The following is a 16,363-nucleotide window of genomic DNA, read 5'->3' as shown; positions in this document are numbered from 1 at the left end:
ATGGTAAGAGAATGACAGCAAAAAAGTGCCCCAAAATGTCATCTGCATTCAAGGAAGACACCCAATCCGTAGTGCCGCCACCATGTGTTTGAAACAAAAGTAGTTCAGATAAACCAAGTCTATATTGTTCTTCTCAAGTCTTCAAAATAGGTCTTAAGGGGACTTAAGGGATGCATAGGCCTCATTATTAGAGCCCTGCGCGGATACAAAAATGTGGATCCACATCTGATCCGCATCCGCCAGGATCAATCCATGATCCAACCAGTGATCCGCTAGCCGTCTTTTACCTGTATCCACATCTGCACCTGCAGAAGCAAGGCGTCTCACAAGCGCTAACGACAGGGGAGGGAGGGGAAGAAAGTGGAGGGTGGGGTCTTGCAGGGAAGAGGCAGCGCGAGGGTGGAGACAGGAGGTAAGGGGCAGCACAGGGGTGGGGTCTTGAGGAGAAGGAGCAGTGCGGAGCGGGAGGACTGGGGGGAAAGGGCATCGCATCATGTGCTGTTCCTGGGGGCTCGTGAGCGATGCCACATGGAAGCAGCAGTGCATGTTGCATCACAGTGGGGTGGAGGGGTGGGGCGCCGGGGCCCCGCCCTCCCCAATACCCATGGCCAGGAGTGGGCCCTGCTGCCCAGGAACCAGCGGCCCGGGGCCGGGACTAGGAGTGCAGCTAGTGCTGCTGAGCCAGGCAAGGGTGGGGACGCTGGTGCTGCCCAAGGGGCCCAAGCTGCTGGACAGGAAGCGGGGCAGCGAGTGGGTGAGTAGAGCCCTGCGTGGTTGTATCTGCATCCAATCCACTATCCACAAAAATGGTCGGTCGATAGCCGCATCAGCTATGAAGCGGATACCTGCAGATTTGCAGGGCTCTACTCATGATGGCCCTATGCACAGTGGTGAATTTCACACAATATGCATAAACGAAAGCTAAAATCCCAGCGCCAGGTCACAAAAGCAGTTTAATTTGAGTGTTATAGTAATAAGAAAGAGGGCTTGATTCTATTTTTCCTATCACCTTATTCTGATTTTGTAGGGCCCTCATCAGCCTGACCCTTGAACATGAAGGTTGTCTCCTACAAGTTGCTGAGTGGCCTCAACACCCTTTGACCACAGTGGGAGTGGGGGGCACTCAATGGCATGCAAAAATCAAGAGAGAGGTGAGGGGCCTCACCGAAATGGATGTTTCAGATCTGAGAAAGGGAACCATAACTCTGACAGATTCCCACCCCTCATCATATCTACAACCTTTTAGGCCACACAAGTCCTAAGGAGAATGCTGGCATAGTGGCAGCAGGGCTTCCAGCCTGCCATGGCAACTCAAAAAGAAAATCTTCAAGCTCCACACCAGGGAAGTGCAAAGCATTTCAGATCATTCCCTTGGTAATCCTATTTTTCTCAGGAGCAGAACCCTTTCCCCACTTCTGATAGAGGCTGTGGAGCCCTGACAGTCTGCTGGTACAAGGGACAACCCTCTTCCTCAGTTGCCAGGAAAGGATTGTTGTAGGGCTACGCAACACGACTCAGATTCAAGTTCAATTCTTAGACACCTAGAAAACTGAGTATTTCTAACTTTGCCACAGATCCTCTGTATAATTTTTGGCAAGTCACTTAACTTCGGTGTCTCGATTTCCCCTACGTATACTTGCATGCCTCAGAGTGGTGTTGTGCGGCTTTATATTAAGGTTTGTAAACTTTTTTGAGATCTTTGGATTTAGAGTGCTATATGTTAATGCAAAATATTGCCAGTTTGTTATTATTTCCAGGTGGCAGTGTGAAAGGTGATTTCTGATCTGCTTAGCCCCTCTCGCTTTCTGACCGCCTCCATGCCAAAATGTAGCTGTAGGCTAGAAGGAATTTGTATATTTGAATCAGAGACAAATTTTTCACTAAAGGGATAACAGTCAGTCAGCAGGGCAAAAACTTGACTCTGTAGTACTACTGTAGGGGACATAAATTCCTCTAAACTCACTCTCATTAGCTTGATTTTCAGATATGGCAACTTGGTAGGGCATAGTCCAAGGCTCCTTCCAAGAAAACACGATAGTCTCAGGAAACAAATGTCTACTGCCCACACTATCAAGAGTTCTGGGGGGAGCTTTATAAAGCTCTATAGCAACTTTGAACTAGATACTGTACATAGCTATGATAGTCAAGAAGCTGACTACATTCTCTTAATGTCTACAACAGCTCTTCTGTTTGAGACAAATCTTATGATGTTGGATGGTTAAACAAATACGGTACAATAGGTGCTGATGTGCAGTGAAATACGTTAATATGGGTGAACAAATATCCACAGTCTCAGAACACCACAATTATCATAGCCAAATCATTTTTAAAATACTGGGATTAGATCAGAAATGCTTTAAGCAGGGGTAATGATATGACCGTACTAAAAATAGATCAATTTGTAAAAAAAAAAAAAAAAATGACAGTAAATATGTTGGCTCAAATATGTGTAAGAGCATTTAAAATTTTTAATTTATTTATTTTAAAAAGACTGTCAGTTCTGATTACTGCATACCTGGCTGAACTGAAAAATGCATCAGCATGTAACAAATGAACTGGGTTAGAACAACACTGAATTGGTTTGGTGAGCATATACTCAGTGTAGTAAATTAGATTTGAGATGGCTATATACTCCAAGAAATAAAGCCTAATATAAAAAGATACAGCTGGACATTAGTCAGTCAGATGCAGTTCTGATACAAAAATCCCCTTTGATGGTAGTTATGCTCAATTTCATATGCAATTCCATACTATCCTAATGTTAGATCTAACTATTTCATCATTTAGATGAGACTCTTTAATTTTTAAATTATTTATAGTAGACATTTCCTGAAATTGCTGTTTTCAGAAAGGACCTTGGGTTCACTTCATTCCTTTAATGTTTGCGGTCACATATTTACTATGTATGTTATATGTTAGTTTGTAGAAGCTATGACTGAGATCAGAATCCCATTATGCAGAATCCATAACCTGTAGAGATCCTTTAACCACCTCTCTATTCAATATATTACCTGCACTCATAAATGTGTCTTTATTTACTTCTTACTTTACTTTAGTTAGCCTCACGAAGTGTAGGAACTCTCTATGGTGACTCTAGGCCCACAGAGCCTTGGCAGCAAGGATGGGGACTTGGGCATGACTGAGTAATGGGATTAATGGTTCCTGCTCCCTTTGCACTGCCTGCTCAGCAAAAAGGAAGGGTAACAGGGCAGACTGTCTGGACCCTTGACCTTTCTCAAATAACATGTTTGGCCCCAGGCGAGAGGGTTGAACAGCACAGCTCTAACATGTCTTGCAGCCCAGCACTGGCTGTGTGATTCACTCAGGAGATGGGGAACACACCTGAGTGGATCCGTTCAGGAAGGTGAGAGAAGAGCAACAGCATCCCAGAGAGGAAACCTGAGGTTCTCAGAGGTGATTTCATTGTGAGTCATTGACACAAACAGGGAAGCAAAGCCCAAAGCCCTTGACACAGCGAAAGGAGGAAACTTGCCAAATTGTCGCAAAAGAGGCAATGTTAACTCCTTCTCTGCCAGTTCTCCCCAACACCTGTTTTGTTGTCTTCACCCATTAATCCTTTCTCTACCTGTCCTCTCCTGCATTCGCTATACTTTCCTTCCCCATTAACCCTTTCGCCACGACCCCATGGCCCATATCTCCCATTCTGCTCTCCCATTAACGTTTTCTCTGCTTTTCCTCCTGCACCGCCACTGAACTCTGCTTGCCTATTATTTTTCCCCCATGCTCATTTGGATGCAAGCCCACTGTGTTACCTTTGCCCATTCGCACGTCCCTTAGTGGTCCCAGTCCTCAAAGATTTCACTGCAAATCACGGACCCTCATGTGGGTAAAAAGGGGTGCCAAGTAATTTTATTTTAAAATTACTAAAACTATTAGGCCAGCTCTAATAATTGTTTCTCTTAAGATTCAGGGGTGCGGATCCCATTACTTTACTTAGCCTCAATGCATGAAGACTACAGTTTATCCAGTGACTCCTTTAAATAATTATGAGTCCCACTCCACAGTTTTATTTACACAGGATGTTGGGTGCAAATGATTCTTCTACCTGCATTGTTTGTTTATCAGTTTGATTAACTGCTGTGTTCCATATCTGATCAATCTTCAGAGTTTGGTCTTACATACAGGTGCAAGGGGGACAGTGAGAACAGGGGGAAGCAATCCAGCTAAAAAACAGAAGACCACTCTATCCTCTCCTTACCTCTTGGCCTAGGGGAGCAGTGCTCTCCCATGCCTCTTCATTGATGAAATGAGGACTCACCAGGCAGAGGAATCTGAAGTGAAAAGAGGAGGAGGAGTTTGAGGAGTTTCTAGGCCTCACGCTCTTCCTGCAAGTAGGGTGAGAGGCAGCAACTAGAGCATTAACACTAAGGGGTGATCTCTATTCTAAAGGTACTCCTCTCCAGGAGGAGTGGGGAAGAAGAGCTGCCACAACTCCAGGACCACCTCCTCCTCAAAGAGGAAAAACACTTAGCCTTTGATTTAGATGTCACAGGACAAGACTGTGTAGAAAGTGCAAACTAGGCTCAGTTGCCCACATATTTCATACACAGCTAGAGCTAGGAAGCAAGTAGTCTTATTTATATGGAAGAAGATAAGGCAGTTGACCAATGCAAAGCAGGTTGAGACTTTGAGCCAACGCAAGCCAGATGTTAAAATAATATTAGAATTTAGATTTTCCAGGAGGACTCCATAGAAGAGTCTAAAAGGCCTTCAATTCCACTACTAACACAGACATTACTGGATACACCTGTTTTCTTAATGTTAATTTACAGAATTTCCAGTTTGCATTGATACTGGAAGTAAGTGACAGACAGCTAAAGCTATAATACTTAGAAAATGAAATTTGAGGAAACTATCTACAACTGAAGATTATTATAAAGCATTATCCACCATTAATGCAACATGACAGGACCAACAGCCAAACTGGAAATCTGGGATCTACAATGATCATAACTCATTTAATAACTGGATTACAATGCTACAGACTTGTCAGAGATAGTCTGATTTAAAGAGAACAAGTTCTACCAAGTAAAGATTGGGGACTTACTCTTCTTGCATAGGTGTCTTAAGATATCTCAATCCCCCATCCAGACACTCAAATCAGGATTTAGGCATGTAAGATGCCCATTCTTGTACCAAAGTGGCAATATGTACAGGCAAAAGCAGGATTTGGATAGCCAGTTCAGATATCCTCATTTAAGAATTGGTCAACATACAACAATCCAGAAGAAGGTTATATGACTATAAATATTTATATTTAAAAGTGATTTAAAGTATAAATGAATTATGAGCTTGTTTATATAGACCTGTCTTAAGCTTTTTTCCCCCCTTCCTGTTCCCCAACCTCAAAGGCATACCTGAAAAGCACTTACCAGAAAGACAGCAAGAATACCCTTTTTCTCCTCCTCAAAACAGAAGACACCAATATACTCTCTTACCACCAGACTGACTATTTTTAGCCCTCCTCTGCTGAACTTGCTACATCTGAAAGTCTATTCAAAACGTTTTTAAAATGACAGCATCATAATAGCGTAGTGCTATGCTGTGCAACATGATTGGTGTGATTAAATAAAAGGTATAAAATACAGGGTTTGTATAGTCATGATGAGCAAGTCTCCTCTATCAGGTAAACTGAGTTTCTCCCACTCTTTAATGAACCTCAGACAGACCAAATATCAAAACACTAACTGCAAGTAGTTAAATGATGGAAGCAGGGTTTTACCTGTAGGTAAATGGGATAATACCAAAGGGGCCACATAGCTAGATCCCCTGCAGGCTGCACTGTCAACCAAAGAGTAGAAGGGAGTTCATTAGAATTAAGATTCCTCACGCCAAAAAAAAAACAAAATAAAACCAGCAGTCGGTTAGGGTTTGCAGAACTGAAGAAACTCCCAACTTCAAGGAAGGCAGTTCTGATAGCTTAAATATTCTTCTTCCTCCCCCCATGATGAGGCGACAGAGCTGTGTCCATCTTTAGGGTAATAATTCATGAAAGGTGTGGTAGACCTACTGAGAATAGGGAATTTATCACATTAACTATCTTCCAACCCTAGCAGTTCAGCAATACCCCTTCTTCACAACAAACCTGCAAACTTTACAGAGCAGCTGACCAGTCTCCAGCACTACCAATCATGCTGTGAAGCCAACATTTGGAACATTTGCAGCCTGATGTAGCCTGGAAAGTGACAGATATTTTCCACTGGATAGAGTCCTTAATATTTAATCAATGTCTTTTGCTACAAACTGATGCTGTTTGTACACACAGGCTAAAAAAAAGCTTTTTTACCCCTTAATCAACTCTTTCTTATTCAGCAGCTGACATAGGCAGAGCATTATTTTTAGAGAATTTCCTATTAACCATACTGTCACATTAATTTGGGAGGATTTTTAAGTAACCAATCATCATTTCTTGTGATCCAAATACTTTTGTGATGAAGGGCTGGGCAATTTCATGCTCTCCACTTCCTCTCCATTAACATATTATGTGGAAAGGGAAAATACTGTATTGTAAAAATGCACACAATTTACAAGCTGGACAGTAGGGCCTTCTCCAGTAGAAGATTTGTTTCCAAGCATCTTCTCTGAGATGGACCACGTGGCCCTCTCATTTTACCACCTAGATAGTTTGTATAAGAACCCCAGATTTGTGCACCAACACGTGCACATGAGGTATGCAATTTCTGCTGAAAGCTGGGCCTGTTTTCAGGTCATCTTTTTAGTCATGGACGCCAGAATTGCAAGCACTGCCACCTGCATTTGTGTATATAAATGAATATTTTGCATGCACAATTGCGTAGCAGGGCAAATAGTGCAAAAAACCTCTGTGGGAAATGTCATTGGCCAGGTTGAAGGGCTCTGAAAATTTTGTCTTAAGTATTCCAATTCCTACCTGCAATTTTTCTCTCCTCTCCCTGCCTCTAGTTCCTCTGCATGTGGAAATGCCTATAGTTATCTTTATCCTAAACATTCAAAATATGCCATGATACTTGTCAGTTAAGTGAGATCTGGCTAATCTTGTTCATGATGGCCTGCAGCCATACCCGAGTAGGCCTTACTCTTTTCCAGCTCTCCCGGTCTATGCAGGATTGTGCCTAACTTCACAGGAGGCATCTGAGGAATTTCCAGAGTACCAAAGGAGGTGGTGTTCGTGGTTACGCCTCTGAGCTAGTAACGAACCAGTGTCCAGCACCGTGTTAGAACACACGCTAGACAGCTGAAGTGCTGTTTTGGGGATAAGAAGTAAAATCAAAGTCCTACCCACTTGTGGTCACTAACGTTCCCATGGCACTTCTTGCAAGAGAGCGTTATCTTAGCCCATATAGAAGTTTGTTCATACAGCTTTCCCTATGGTTACCTAACACAGTATAAAGTTGTTAGCATGGACCATTCACAAAGCTCAACTTTACCATACAACCCTCCCACAGGATCTCAGTTGCAACTTCACTATCCTGAATACCATCCTTGCCCTGCTGAACTCTGTGATGCTCCTCCTATTGAAGAATTAGTTCTAGTGAAACCAGCAGGTCTGGCTGCCTTTCAGAATTTATTTGGGAGAGGAATTTGTTTTGATAGGCAAGTAAAATATGATTAGCCTTCCATTATCACTAATTGTGGTAACAGCCTGACACGGATTGTGCACAAACATACAGATCATACACACCAGGTTCAAAAGCCATAGTCAGGTTTTAAGACACACATCTAAACAATTTGGTTTATAATACACAACTGACAATCTCTTCATGCAGTGCTGTTTAAATATTAGATCAAAGAATTTTTAAAAAATTATATACTTAAAATTTTGAAACCTAAGTTTAGAAAATACCCAGCCTCTTATCTAAACGACACAATAGGACAGAAATAGGCTCTAGTTGGTTCCAGCTAGCACCCTTGCTGGAAGCCCCAGCAAACACAGTAAGACATGAGTGAGCTCATGGATCTAATTAACCTTTCACCCACATGTGTGGTCTGGTGTGAAACTGATAGGCAAGGAAAGTGTAGGCACTATGGCATCTGCCTCACAGACATAGGATTTCAGCTTGCAGTTCTGTCAATCTGGCACCTTCCATAAGCCCTAAAAATGACTTAAGAAAACAATGTTATCCTAGGACTATGGCCTCTTGCTGCTGCCACCATTTAAATGTTAATGCATTTATAGACAAAGAAATGTCAAGGTGCAACTAAAATATTTTATTGCCACTGCGAGCGACATTGATAGTGTAACATTTCATGCCAGCGATATTATTTCTATTAAACCAAGTGACTGATGTAAATGAAATCATTTCCTCTAATGGATGCTGGCGATGTTGAATGAGAACGGCTCAATACACCATTACTGAGATGCTGCATTTAGACTACACTAAGTGACCATTTCAGCCATGTTATGCAACTCAGTCAATCAGACAAATGTAATCTGATCTACCAAGATGCATTTAAACACAGACTTTTGAAGAAGACTGTTTCTGACTGCTGAAGTTTTTTTTATCATGCAATAATGGCCAGCCATCAAGCAACTTCAACTGCTGTCACTGTTTCCATTAGTGATATAGCATTAGTGATATAGCAATTTCTAACAAGTAGCAGCACATTTCAGAAGTGACAGAAAAGAGTGGAAAGAAATATTTCTGTAGTTCCAAAGAGCAGCAACTAAAAGGATGAATTATGGTTTGGAGTAATGGTATTACCTGATGTTACATGCACTTAAGAGTGGAGCTGGTCAGAAAAATTTACATTTAGCATTTTTTCCACCAGATATACCAAAATAGAAACATTCCAAAGGACCATGTCAATTTCAACACAATGCTGCCAAAACACTAGGCAAGGTTCTCCTGATTTCCTGTGAGCTTGCTGGACTCCCAAGGACCCAGGGCTTCCAGCTCCTCAGTAGCCTGATTGCTGGGCCAACCGGGAGCCAGGAAGTTAAAGCTCCCAGGCTTGCAGTTCCTTGGCAGTATGCCGGAACTCAGGTTCTCGAGCTCTCCGACTGGTGCCCTGCTTGGCTTTGTGCAGTTGTTTCACAGAGAATTTCAAAATGTTTTGTTTTCATTCTGAATCAGAATGAAAGCAAATTTCAAAAATCTTGAAATCCTCTGCAGAAAACAGATTTACCATTCTTCACCCAGCTCTGCTTAATAGGAAAGCAGTAACCACCTGAGAAATCCAATTATCCTAAAGACTGAATTTTTGTCCTCCTGTACTCAAATCTGAAACGACTGGTCCTGGTAGAAGTTAAATGAGCTTTTTTGGAGCTGTCAAAGTAACTGTCAGGCTGGATACAAATAGGCATTATGGGTAGCAACTCTGTGCTAAAAAAAAACATGTCAAATGCAGACACACTGCAGTGCATTTACTGCCTCCTACTTTAGACTTCTTGGAAGAGATCCTTTGAATGAATGATCAGGCATAGCTCACTTCAGTCAGTCGTGCATGTTTTTATTAGAACTTGCTTGAATAAACGAGCTACCAGAACAAAGCTTGAGATTATTCCAAAGTATACTCACTGATGGTTTCCTTTATGAAATACAAATACCCAGAGCTGGTTTAGTTTCTGAAATGCTATGGGAGTGCAATGATAGTATTAATCAATTCTAATTATACTGTGCATGTCTACAACAGAGGGGAAACAAACACAAATGATTATACAAAAGCAGCTTATTCTGTTTGATGCCAGTACTGAATGTGCACTCTTCAGCAAACCACAAAATTAAATTTATTCATGAGGCAAATGACAGAGTTGTTTCCCTGCATTCTGGAAACATAGGTTCAAATTTTGATATGGTCAGATGTGGAAGCAAGTCTGTAGTCTTTTCATCTTCCCTTGTGCATATTTGTTGATACCACAAAGCCTCCACAAAACTAGATGGTCTTGGGCAGCAGAGATCCAGGACATGAAAGCAGGAGTGTGACACAGTGTGGAACTGTAATATACTGGCAGAACACTGTGGGGAAGTGGCACGACTGTTCATACGCTATACCTCATTCTAGTAACTGCCTTTTGAAAATGCCGGCCATTCATTTAAAAATTTTAATTTGAAGACAGTGCCCACAACAGTCTAACTCCGGTGCTGTCATAAATGTAAAGGGAAAGGTAAACCCCTTTAAAATCCCTCCTGGCCAGAGGAAAAATCCTCTCACCTGTAAAGGGTTAAGAAGCTAAAGGTAACCTCGCTGGCACCTGACCAAAATGACCAATGAGGAGACAAGATACTTTCAAAAGCTGGGAGGAGGGAGAGAAACAAAGGGTCTGTGTCTGTTGGTATGCTGCTTTGCCGGGGACAGAACAGGAATGGAGTCTTAGAACTTTTAGTAAGTAATCTAGCTAGGTATGCGTTAGATTATGATTTCTTTAAATGGCTGAGAAAAGAATTGTGCTGAATAGAATGACTATTTCTGTCTGTGTGTCTTTTTTGTAACTTAAGGTTTTGCCTAGAGGGATTCTCTATGTTTTGAATCTAATTACCCTGTAAGGTACCTACCATCCTGATTTTACAGGGGTGATTCCTTTACTCCTATTTACTTCTATTTCTATTAAAAGTCTTCTTGTAAGAAAACTGAATGCTTTTTCATTGTTCTCAGATCCAAGGGTTTGGGTCTGTGGTCACCTATGCAAATTGGTGAGGATTTTTACCAAACCTTTCCCAGGAAGTGGGGTGCAAGGGTTGGGAGGATTTTGGGGGGAAATACGTGTCCAAACTACGTTTCCCAGTAAACCCAGTTAGAGTTTGGTGGTGGCAGTGGTTATTCCAAGGACAAAAGATAAAATTAATTTGTACTTTGGGGAAGTTTTAACCTAAGCTGGTAAAAGTAAGCTTAGGAGGTTTTCAAGCAGGTCCCCACATCTGTACCCTAGAGTTCAGAGTGGGGGAGGAACCTTGACAGGTGCCTAAACTGAATATCCCATGAATGGAGTCTCTACCTTGTCCTCAACATAACACACGGACTAGTCAGTCCAAATCCCCTCCATTTCTGGGCTTTGGCTATAGAAACACCACCACAATGTAAACTTCAGCCTTCACTTTCTGACAGAACTGGGCTGATCCTAGCTTTTCCCTCCAGAATACCTTGTCTCAACTCCCTAAATCACCCTAGCCCAAGAGAAGCTCTCCAGTCAGCTTAGGTAGTGTCTTCACTAAGCGCTACAGCAGCACAGCTACATTGGTTCAGCTGCGCTACTGCATGTGTAGACAACCCCAAGAGTGGTCCAATTTTCATCTGTGCCTCCCATTGCAAGATAGGGACCGACATCTCTAAAAATCAAACCTTTTTATCTAGATCCCACAATATAACATTAGACGCCCTAATTGGAAAATGTTGGCCTGTCTTGATATATTCCTTCTCAATTCTTCCTCTTCAGTACAGTGGGGTCTCCCATTTCATTGGACTTGGCCAGCAAGAGGTAGGGGGGCTGGGCAGGGTGAGAGAAGTGTGGGGATGGGGGGAAGAGAACTGGGGTGCCCCTGCCCCCTACAAGTACCAAGCATCCCCCCACACCTCTCACACAAACCCCCTTGCAGACACTCACTGTCCCCAAACCTCCTGCACCCTCCCAGCTACCCACTGCCATTGCTCTCCCCAACATCTCTAAATTTAGCTAGCTGGGCTATCCCTCTCCTATGTTGGGGGTGGGCGTGTGTATGGACTGTGCGTGCACGAGTATGTTTGAGAGAGACCGAGAGGTCCCCTCCCTTTCACAGTCTCTGGACCTCAGTGGCTCAGGGGAGCCCCCACAAGCCCAGGGGCAACCTCTGCCACAAAACAGACAGCAGCTCCACTGTGACACGGTAGACCAGATGCCAGCTCTTGCCAGGGCTATGGCGTCAGCAAAGCACTGACAAATTCATAGCTGGAAACCAAACCAGCTCACCCGTATGTTAGTATTGTTCACAATAGGTGTTAAAATTGTAAATATGAATTTAGACTCTATAACATGCTTGTAAGTTGCTGCATGCATTAGTCTTATTTGTAATGTCTGTATCCCATGCTATAACATAATGTGTAAGTTCTGCTTCATAACTGTAAAAATGCCCGCTCTGAACTTGTGACCCCAGGCAGGAGTGTTCCCCAGCCCATCACAAAGGATTATCAAAACTAAGTGGGCCATTGTGAAACATCATGATGCAAAGACTGGGTTAAATAGCCCCCTCATATCCGTGAAGGTGCTACATGCAAGGAAGCTCATCCCATCAGCATGAATTCTGGAAGAAGGAAATACAGGTAGCTGACATGAAAATTATTCATTTCTTTGGGCTATCTCAGGGCTGGAGCTAGGAAAGAGAAGCAGAGATCCACAGGGTCAACCTGGGTTAGCCCTAAAAGACATTCAATGCTGACCGATTACTACAACTCTGTCACCTTTTGGAATAACAGACTAAGTCATTTGTGTGTATATATTGCCTGCTTTAACCTGTAAATAGCTCATTTAATAAGTCCTTAGTTTACTATAGAATTGGCTACAAGCATTGTCTTTAGTGTGAAATCTGAGGTAGAAACTCACCTGATATAAGTGTCTGGTCTCTTGGGACTAGAAGCTTCTCTGATCTTTGGTATATGTGGCAACCAGCTACAACTCAGTCCAGGTTGCCTGGGTGGCAAAATAGACTGGAGTGCACAAGGGGACTGTCTGTAACTCCATGGTAAGACTATTATAGTGCTTCAGGAGTTCCCATTTGTTACTGGGTTGGTGAAATCTAATTACAGAACATACAACCAACTGGCACTCACGGTCATGAACCACTCCAGACAGCGTGAAACCCACCTCACCCTACAATCTCCTCTTCCTCAACTCCATCCCCCCTCTGCAGGAGGACCCCAAGTCCCCCACTGCCCCGACTCCTGAACCAGAGCCCCCTTCCCACAGCCCCTTGCCAGCATCTCCCACCACAAGTCCCAGGAGAAGGGGATCCTCCAGCTCTGCTGGTCAGTGCTACATCTGCCACCCCTCCACTCCACAATACAGGTTCTGTGGCCTGGGGGGTGGCATGTACGGAAATTTTACCTCAGGTGGTCTTGAAACCCATGCATAACAAAGCTTGTTAACCGAGAATTCATGTAGTTTCACAAAAGATGTCAGGGACTGTTCTCATTTAGGTCAAGTCAGGATTTAAAAATGTGGTAAATCTCTTTGTTAAAGAGACACACAATTCCCTCCTGATATCTAGTAAAACTGAAAGATTTTCTCCCCCAGCAATGCATCTAAGCAGCTGTTTTAGATTGGATCTGAAAACTAAAACCTTGAAAAATCTGCCCACACCAAATAATCTTCTACAGTATATTGCTGCTGACTGTTTAAAGAAAAAAATCCATTCCCAAAGAACACTTGGTTTGAAGCCTCCATCTCTGCAAGTCAGGGAATCTTCACAGATTAAAGAGCCTCCTTTTTCCTGAGAAGAAAAGGATTGTCAGTCAAACAAGGCTCATTAGCACTCCAATGTGCTTCACTGAAGACTGTATATCTGGCTCCTCTCTTGGAAGGCAGAAAGCTTGTGGCCTTCTGATAACTCTGTGGTTCCAACATCTGGACCGGGCAGTTGTTTAAAAATAATTTAACCAATTTTAACGTTGGTTAAATCAAGCCCCATTCCACAGATGATCCAAGAAGTTTCACAGTAGGGTAACTATATGGTTAGAGTGAGATAATCAAGCACATCTTTGCTCCACACTTTATGGAAAGAAGAAACATTGCAAGCCAGATCCAGCTGTCTTTATATTTATTCCTTACTGGCGTCTTTTGGAATTTGGCCGTAAAGATTTAATCCTCTCTCTTCAAACTTATTCCCATTTCCTAATTAAGGATGTGAATGCAAGACATTTGTATATTGTATTGCTTTCTTCCATGTGTGTTTCAAACTTGTTGAGGCACAAGGTGCAGTTTGGAGTATACCTTCAAATCCTAAAATTAGTGAGAATGTGCTATGTGTTTATAAACATTTTAGGTTAATTACAACAAAGTACCAGCTTTATAAATTTTCAATATGCCAAAGATAGGCCAAATAAGAGCCCATACTGAAAGTGAAAAAAAATCTCAAGGATTTCTGTTAGATTACAAGGGTAAAATAGAATTATTTCTCCTGAGATCCCTGGGTACAAAAATGGTTACCAAGTGAGACTATGTTCAGATATCTATGATTAAGCACACCAAGAGACAAAAAACCTGCATGCTTTTCAGATCTAAATTATGCCCTACCCTATGAAAGACTGAAAAATTTGAGGATGGTCTCCCTGTTGAACTTTTCTTTTAAGGAAACATGAAAAATCACTGTGGGGGACAAGCTTCTCAAAACCTGCACGGGTATGGGGTGGCTCTTCTAGTTCTTCAGTGAAGAACAGAAGAGTCTCTGAAGAAATTGGATTTTATACATTTGAGTCAATTAATCTATGGTTATTACAGGCTCATCAATCTCTACTCAGTGGTCACCTACTGGTTGATCACGATCATCTTGTTGATCCTGGAGGATCTCCCAGTTGATCACAATCTCTTGTTGTGGTGCGGGGCTGCCGCTAAGGCAGGCTCCCTGCCTGCCCCGGCCCCACACCGCTCCCGGAAGCGGCCAGTGCAGCCCCATGGGCGGGGGGGGTAGGGGTCTCCCTCCGCATGCTGCTCCTGCCTGTAAGCACCACCCCCGCAGCTCCCATTAGCTGGGAATGGGGAGCTGCGGGGGCACTGCTTGCAGAGAGGGGCAGCGTGTGGAGCCATGTGCCGCCTATCCCCCAGGGGCGCATTGGCGGTTTCCAGAAGTGGCGTGAGGCTGAGGTAGGCAGGGAGCCTGCCTTAGTGGCAGCCACGCTGCACTGCCGACTGGGAGCTCCTGAAGGTTAGTGCTGCCCAGCGGGAGGCCGCACCCCAACCCCCTCCCAGAGCCAGCACCCCAAACTAGCTCTGAGCCCCCTCCTGGAGCCAGCACCCCTTACCCCCTCCTGCACCCCAAACCCCCTCCTACACCCCAAGCCCCAGCCCTGACCCCACTTCCAGAGCCAGCACCCCATACCCCCTCCTGCACCATAACCCCCTTCCCCAGTCCAGAGCTCCCTCCTGAACCCAAACTCCCTCCCAGAGCTTGCACCCCTCACTCCCTCCTGCACCCCAAACCCCTGCCCCAGGCTTAGCCCAGAGTCCCCTCCCACACTGCAAACCCCTCAGCCCCAGCCCAGAGCCTGCACCCCCTCCCAAACCACTTTCCCAGCCCAGTGAAAGAGAGGGTGGGAGAGAGTGAGTGACGGAGAGAGTGGGGTGGGGCTTTGGGGAAGGGGCAGGGCCTCAGGGAAGGGAAGTGGTAGATCCTGGATTGCCCTTAAATTCAAAAAGTGATCTTGGGTGTAAAAGGGGTTGGAGACCACTGCTTTAGCTGGTCTAGCTGCCACTAGAGGGGGACAGAGTGCCACAGCAAGCCGGCATAGGTTACATCCATCTCCAGTGGGGCACAGTGTATGTAAAGGAGGAGAGGGAAAATCCACTCTTGAAAAGGACCCTTTTAAAAATCCACTCATTCGGGAGGAAAGGTAAATGAGAAATCAAAGCTCACAGAGACAAAAAGTACAATGGGATGACTAAATATTTTACATGGCAGGTAGATCTTCCTCTAAGACCTAATGTGTTTGGTTTGTTTTAGAAGAAATTAAAAATTGCTGACTGTCTTTAAAGTCCAAAGGGCTAAAGCTGATAGGAATTTCACTTGTCAGAATGATTTTTAAATGAGAAGGTCAAATCTACCTTTAAAAGTTATCACCCTAGAGTTATGCCAAAATATAAACCTGGATGGAAAGAAAGAATACTTTGACTAAGGAGAATTTGAAAACAATAGCATCATCCCAGGAAATAATCTAAATAAACTTCTGAGAGACACTAAAGATTATCCTGACAATATGTCTGGCAGTCATAAATGGCATAATAAATATCAAACAAAGCCATAGGGCTGATTTAGCATTTAAGATTACATTATAAGATCAATACCTAATCAAAACGATATATTTACGCCTTCTAAACTTTGTCTAGCCCTCACTGTACATTTTTATTTTTGTTTTAACTGGTATGAGCTAAAATCCAGGAGACAGAGTTACGATCTAGATGGGGGTGCGGAGGAAGGATTCATCAAGCTACGGTAACCACTACTACACCGATGAGGAAATCAAAGTGTTAATATGGGGTACTGTAGCCTCTTGTAGAAGGTACTGTTTATCTCTTTATGTGTTCAACTCTGGATGACTCATCAAAAGGCACTTCCACAATAAAAACAGTGGGATGGATGAATTTTGAGCACTGAACATTTCTTCTTTAGTAGAGTATTAAAGGGTCACACTAAGTTTCCTAATGTTTTATGATTTGTTACTCCATTTTGACTTTGACAGACGA

General features: G+C 43.3%; 1 protein-coding gene across 8 annotated transcripts in view; it reads right to left on the bottom strand.

Annotated features, from left to right (window-relative positions):
* APBA2 (amyloid beta precursor protein binding family A member 2) overlaps positions 1 to 16,363 on the bottom strand; it is a 240,583-nt gene that overhangs the window by 61,066 nt on the left and 163,154 nt on the right. The gene's annotated exons all lie outside the window — the stretch shown is intronic.

This window comes from Caretta caretta, chromosome 10 (assembly GCF_965140235.1).
Source record: "Caretta caretta isolate rCarCar2 chromosome 10, rCarCar1.hap1, whole genome shotgun sequence".
Taxonomy (NCBI): domain Eukaryota; kingdom Metazoa; phylum Chordata; order Testudines; family Cheloniidae; genus Caretta; species Caretta caretta.
The sequence above is the reverse complement of the archived record's forward strand: the minus strand, read 5'-3'. Positions and strand labels throughout refer to the sequence as shown.